We start from the raw sequence: 7369 nt of genomic DNA on the forward strand, positions 1-7369 counted from the left end.
AGTAGGAAAATCCTAGCCTCGCTGTCAGCACTAAGTGTGGAGGCAAAAGCATTGGAACTAGCGATGGAATGGACATTGGATATGGGATTCCGAGAGGTCAACTTCGAAACAGACTCCCTAAGTCTACACAATGCCCTGAAAGGTGTGTCGACGACAGCGGCCTTGGTGGAGACTATCACGGACAACATTCTATGTCAAGCCTAGAATTATAGATTTTTTTTATGTCTCACATGTAAAGAGGCAGGGTAACAAACCCGCCCATATCTTGGCCTAATTTGCTAAAAAGATTGGGAACTTAGTTGTTTGGTTGGAGGAAACTCCTAGCCTTATTGAGCAAGTGTGTGCTCAGGATGTAGTTTCATTTCCTCAAGTTGAATAGAAATTTCATATTTTCAAAAAAAAAAAAAAACAAACAAACAAACAAAATGGTTTGGATTCTACAGTTATTTTCAAAAAACAAATCTATCAAAACACAAAGTGGCTGTGTGAACATAGAGAAAAGGACTAAAAAAAAAATGTGGAAGTAACATCATTATGAATTTATGATGTACGAAAACGCAATATCATTGTCCTTGGTTTTACCATTTTCGATCTAAGATTCTTTTACAATTCAGAAGCGGTAGGAAAGTCCAAAGAGAGAAAGAAATAAGTATCGTCATGGACACCCCACTTCTGGTGGATGGCGTGGTAGACCACAAAGGCCGGCCAGTCCTCCGATCCAACACAGGCGGCTGGAGGTCCGCATATTTCACCATAGGTAACAGTAGCAGTGCAGTACCCCACTAATTATTTGCTGAATTGTGAGAATGAGAGTGTGATTTTTGTTTAACATTTGAGTATATTAGTAAACTATGAATAGGTGTGGAAGTGGCTGAGAGGTTCGCGTACTATGGGATAAGCTCGAACTTGATAACGTATTTGACTGGACCGCTGGGTCAGTCAATGGCCACTGCGGCGGATAATGTGAACATGTGGTCCGGCACCGCCACGTTGCTTCCTCTTTTGAATGCTCTCGTGGCTGATTCTTTTCTGGGTCGCTACCGCAACATTCTCATTGCTTCTGTTATCTACATCCTCGTATGTGTCAATTTCCTTTTATATCTCCCTTGTGCTTTGCTTTGAACTCACTCTGGTACCATCCAATTTAAATACACTGCTTGTGCTTTAATGTCTTGCACATCACCAATTTATTCTTTTGTGCTCAGGAATTTATTTCAACGTCTTTTTGGTTTGGGTAACATCGACCTGGCTTGTGGCCAAAATTGGATAGGTGGTAATAATATGGATTTAGTGCACAAGAACACTTGACCAAATCTTTTCTTTGGGTGACATTTATTGAAGTAATAGCATTCAGTTTTCTAACCAAAAAAAAAAAGCATTTGGTTAGAGTAATGTTTCATTGCATTGTAATGTTAAATTCTTAGAATCTTAAATTTATGGAATCTTATTATAACGATATAACGTTTGCTTCAACGTACCCAAAAAAAAAAAAAAAACGTTTGCTTCATTTAGTTCCATTCTCATCACATTTCATTTGGATTTACCACACATTGTAACCCAGCTTGTGCCCTTGGATGCAAAGCTTAAAAACAAATACCACGTGTCACATAATCACTAGGCCACACCACAAATTACACACACGTGGGATAACGACAACTCCCAATCCTATAGCTATTGATTATGTTTTGGTTTGTGAAACTTGTCCCCCTTGAAAGAGCAAGTTAAACCCCTCCTCACCCCCTAATCTAATGCCTAAAATACATTTAAACATGTTAACATCTCCAACATAGATATGGATCTTCTAAATTTAAAGTGAAATGGACAATTAGACCATGATTTAAAGTTGAATAAACTTAGGGTCTAGCTTGTAAGGATACATTTGTAATGGGATTCAGATAGGCTAAGGCTATTTTGAACTCAAATGTTGCTCCAAGTTGGTTAATTGGGATTTTTTTTTTTGGCTTGTCTATGGCCTATTTACCTTGAATGAGAAATTTGCAGAAAAGTTGATAAAAACATTCCGAATATTAATTTAGTCCCTCAAATTTCAATATAAATTTGATCTTTAGTTCTTCTCTCCCTCTTAAGTTTTTACAAAATTAGTTAATGTGGCAAATTGAGCACAAATTATTGTAGAAAATGAAAAAAAAAAAAATCAAAAGTGAAGTCAATTCAACTACTAATTCTATTAAAAGATAAATAGGTGGGAGACTATTTGATGACATTATCCTAGATTTGAAGGTTGAGGGACTAACTTTTTTATTTTTGTTTTGTTGATAGATATGGTAGAGTTAGTTGAGGGACTAATTGACACAATTAATGGTTGAGGGATCAAATCGAACCTTGTCCAATAATTAACTTTTTTGATCCTGTTAATGAGTGTCCTAAGGGCACAAGTTAAAGATTAATAAATGATCAATTATAAGCTGTAATGCACACTTTTCAAAAAATAAAATACACATGTTAATGATTCATTAGTTTACATGCACAAATTTATGGTGGTTGTGTGTGTTTTTTTATGTGTATAGTTTGACTTTATTTTTTGAAAAATGTATAAAAAATATTATTTAATAAAGCATTAATTATATTTTAACCACAGCTCTTAGGGGCATTAAGTATATATGGCATCTTATATGGTAGTATGGTACAATGTTGACTGTCTTATGAGCATTCATACTAGCATTAATACAGGGTATGAATGCTCTTAAGATAGTCAACATTGTATATAAGTCCTTGGAAAGGCCAAAGGTGCAAAACCTTTATTCCTCAAACCTATTCGGTTCCTAATATGCCATGTGCTTAATGAAAAAAGAGAGCAAACTAACAACAAAACTAACCCCTATCAAAATCAGAAACGGGAACTCTCTTGAAATTGCACAAAATCTGATTCTGGATAGTAATATTTACATTCTTGCACAAATACAACCTACACCCAAACATCCTGCCTCACAGCTTGATGCTGATTGATGTTATTAGAAGGATTTGATTCTTCTCCCTTTTTTTTTTTTTGTTAGGATATAATCCCATTATGAATTTATGAGTTTAGTTTTTTTCTTCAATGGTGTACTTTGGGAATCCTATTTAAAGGTCCCATAATCCACTATTGTTGAAGGATTAATATAGATTAATAAAATTTTGGTTAGGAATTCCAATTGTCTTTCAGTGCTTGATGCTGCTAATTCCAAGCAACTCTGCGTGATGAAGACTAGGGTTTAGAATTGATGCAGGACAAAGTTTCAAAGAGAACACTTTTATTGAATAAACAAGGAAAATATACTAAATTTGATAAATGACAGAAACCCAGCAATTCTGCAAACTCTTCCCCCTTCAATTTCCTCACAACCGAAACAAGCTTATCATCTGAAGAACCAACTGCCTACTTAATAAACACCACCTCAAAGCATCCATCCATATTCCATAACCTGTTAGAGAAAGCACTCAAAAATATATAGTCAGGAGATTCAAGCTACTTCTACAGAAACACACAACATATCCCCTTTATAAACCCCAACCAGCCAGCCTATCTCTGGTAGTCTAGCTGTTTAATGTGTTATCCCTATAAATAAAAGACACATTTTGAACATTAATTTATACTTTATCTTGACTTTGAGAGAAATGCCTTATTCAGCATTGTGTATTAAGCTTCTGTCATATTTTTCTGTTAATAATCTTTGACTTGGATTGGGATGAATCACAGGGACTGGGCTTGTTGACTCTGTCGGCTATGCTTCCTTCTCTACGCAGCACTTATGATTACATAGACACCGACAAAATCACATTCTACTCGTCAGCTCCGAGTAATCTTATTCTTCTTTTCTCTATATCTAGTCTCAGTTGGTCAAGGTGGACACAAGCCTTGTGTTGAGGCTTTTGGAGCTGGTCAGTTTGATGGACTGGATCCTGAGGAGCGAAAAGCCAAAAGCTCATTCTTCAACTGGTGGTATTTTGGTGTATGTGGGGGTGGTGCTGTAACAATTTTGGTCTTGTGCTATATACAAGAAAACCTTAGTTGGGGTCTGGGATTTGGAATCCCTTGTATTCTGATGGTTGTTGCACTGGGCGTTTTCCTGCTTGGTAGTTGGTACCTGGACCTACGATATAGTGTTAAAGGGGATGAGAAAAGCCCATTTCTGAGGATTGGTTGAGTTTTTGTTGCTGCAGTTAAAAATTGGCGGACTGCCCCTTTGGCAATAACTATTGAAGAGAAAGCTCATGCAACCCTGCCACACCATAGCTCTGAACAATTCAAGTAAGATTTGCATTTTATCATATGCTGATAAATTAAGAGGAAAAGAGAAAAGCAGCAGTATAGGCCCTGTAACAAATTATGGTACATTTGAAGTCTTAGATAAGCTTTTAGTCCTTAACAATTGCAAAACTTGGTAAAAGTAAAATTAATTTTTTCTAGTTTTCATGAGGCTCCTAAAAAGGACTCTATCGTGCTTTTATAGGATTTCATTGAGAGTCAGTCATTGTCCTTGACATTCCTTCATAATAACAGACCAAAAAAAGAAGAAGAAAAAGAAAATAAGGGAGGGGAGGGGAGGGGAGGGGGGGGGGGAGGGCTACAGACCTTTTAAAAGTGAGAGTTTTGTGCATTGGTACGAAGTTTTTTAGTTTATGTTATCACATATATATATCCAATTTTTTGAATTTATCATTTCAGATGTGGACAACACACTGTACCTGTAGCTTACATAAGATGCATATTGACTTGATGCTCCAGATGCATTACCATGGGACTCTAGATAATTCCTTATAAATTAGTTACTCTGGAAGTTTACAACTATGCATTGATGTTATGTGGCTACTCACTAACCTAAAATTACATATACCACCTGACATTGGTTCCACATTAGAGAGTTCTTACATCTTTGAAGGATACGACTTTTTAGCATAACACAAAGAACTTCTATTATGTTAAAAATGAACAAGAAGATTGCCATACTGTGATTTGCAGCCACTGGACAAGTCTTCCTCTTCTTTTTGATGAGTTAATGGAAGTTGACCTGCTAAAAAAAACTTTTAATTGGTAATTTAGATCAGATAACGAGTCCACTTATAGAGCCATTTGGATCCTCCAATTTGGCAGGTTTCTCAACAAAGCCTTGTTGTCCCCAGATGGTTTGAATGAAGAAGGCAAGGTCTGTGCTGTCAGTGATATTGAAGAAGCAAAGGCTGTTCTTAGGCTTGTTCCCATATGGGTTACAAGCTTGGGATATGCTGTTGTGTATGCTCAGATCTCAACTTTTTTTACCAACCAAGGTGCTACCATGGACAGAACAATTTTTTCAGGCTTTGAGATACCGGCTGCTTCACTACAGTCCTTTGTCGGCCTGTCCATTATTCTCGTCATTCCCATATATGATCGCATCTTTGTTCCTATAGCAAGAGCTTTTAGTAGAAAGCCCTCAGGCATCACGATGTTGCAGAGAATTTGAACTGGGATGCTTTTCTCTGCCTTGTGCCTGATAGTTGCAGCTCTAGTTGAAATGAAAAGGCTGAAAACTGCTGAAGAGTATAAGCTGGTTGATATGCCAGGTGTGACTATTCCAATGAGTGTGTGGTGGCTGCTTCCTCAATATATCCTGTCAGAAATTGCTGATGTTTTCACCATGGTTGGTCTGCAAGAATTCTTCTATGATCAGGCCCCAATTGAATTAAGGAGTGTAGGTCTTGCCCTCTACCTTATGGCCTATTTGGATGGAGGGGGGAAGGAGGGGGAGTGGAGGGGAGTAAAGTAGTATTCGCTAAAAATAAGCTAATTTTGTGCTACATCTACTCTACTCTACTCTACTCTACTCTCCTTTCCTCCCCCTCAATCCAAACAGACCATTAGTATCTTTGGCGTGGGGAGCTTTATAAGCAGCTTTCTTGTCTCTGTCATTGAGGAAGTAACTGGAAGGGATGGCAAAGATAGTTGGTTTGCTGATAATCTTAATCGTGCACATCTTGATTACTTTTATTGGCTACTTGCAGGACTCAGTGCTGTAATATTGGCTGCATATGTATATTTTGCAAAATCTTACATTTATAATAGGCAAAGTACAACATAGCCGTACAGTCATCTTACGTTCACTTCAATTTGTCGTTAAGTTGTAAGCAAATATGGGAGGGCTAATACATAAAAGTGAAGTGTGCTCTCATAATGTTGCAGTATAATCATTATACATGGTAACCAGCATATGGGATGTGAGGCTTGTCTAGACTCTAGAGTGGTGAGCCAAGTATATCTATTTGCAATATTTTATTCTTTTTCTAAATGTATTTGTATATATACTGCATAATCATCATTTTATATAATAATAGAGAATCAACAATTAATTTTGCCAATCTTTTGTTGTGCCATGTCAAGCATGTTTCCAATTAATGCCTTTTCATTCTCAACTCTTGCATTCTTACTTTACCATTGCTCGTCCTCCAACTATTTCTCTTTTCTTTTTTTTTTTTTTTTTTTTTCTCCACATTATTCATACCTACCATTTAATCCATTGATCTTTTACTCTCCTTTTTTCCCCATAAATTTGCTATTAGTCCCTCTACTCCTCCCTCTCCCATTCATTCCATGTTTTTCCCACAACAAAAAGGTGATTACTTCTTTCTTTGATTTCTGTCTTTCTTTTTGGTGTATTTTCATTTTAATTATTAGTCCCTCGACACCTTCCTCTCCCATGCATTTCCTGTTTCCACACGTATTCTGGGAATTTTTTTTTTTTTTTGATTCGCAACAGATCTTATCTACCATTGAAACAGGATTCCAACTTTGATTTTTTTTTTTTTTTTGCTCGTTAGTCTTGTTCTTGTACAACTTATTTCTTAAACGAAGTGATACACACAGTTAGAGCACTATGAGATGGTGTCAGCTTAAAGTTCTATGCAACCCATGAAATAGAAACATATATAGTTGCTATATGGATAGTCTAGCTAGTTTAATGTGAAACTGGTTTGTTTGGTTAATAGAACAAATGCAGATTGCAAAGTCCAAGTGCCCGATGAGTTGTTGAATTGGGATGACATCAGAAGATGAAGTACTCTTGCAATGTGGCATGTGATTGTGAAGCAATGAGGTTAGCGCCACCTGCTATAGGAGCATTCAGAGTGTTCAACATACAAAAATCCCAAATATTTTCCTGATCCAAAAAAATTTGATCCTTCGAGATTTGAAGGGAAGGGTCCTGCCCCGCATACACATTTGTACCAATTGGAGGAGGAACTCAAATGTGCCCGAGGATGGAATATGCACGTTTAGAAATTCTTGCATTCATGCATAATGTTGTGACCAACTTCAAATTGGAAAAAGCAAACCCGGATGAAAAGATTGCATTCAATCCTTCGCCTATTCCAACCAACCAAATGACCAATGGCCTTC

General features: G+C 36.9%; 1 pseudogene; it reads left to right on the plus strand.

Annotated features, from left to right (window-relative positions):
* The first annotated feature begins 523 nt into the window (after positions 1–523).
* Positions 524–6056, plus strand: LOC142636013 (protein NRT1/ PTR FAMILY 5.10-like; annotated as a pseudogene).
* Positions 6057–7369: the final 1313 nt, after the last annotated feature.

This window comes from Castanea sativa, chromosome 1 (assembly GCF_040712315.1).
Source record: "Castanea sativa cultivar Marrone di Chiusa Pesio chromosome 1, ASM4071231v1".
Taxonomy (NCBI): domain Eukaryota; kingdom Viridiplantae; phylum Streptophyta; class Magnoliopsida; order Fagales; family Fagaceae; genus Castanea; species Castanea sativa.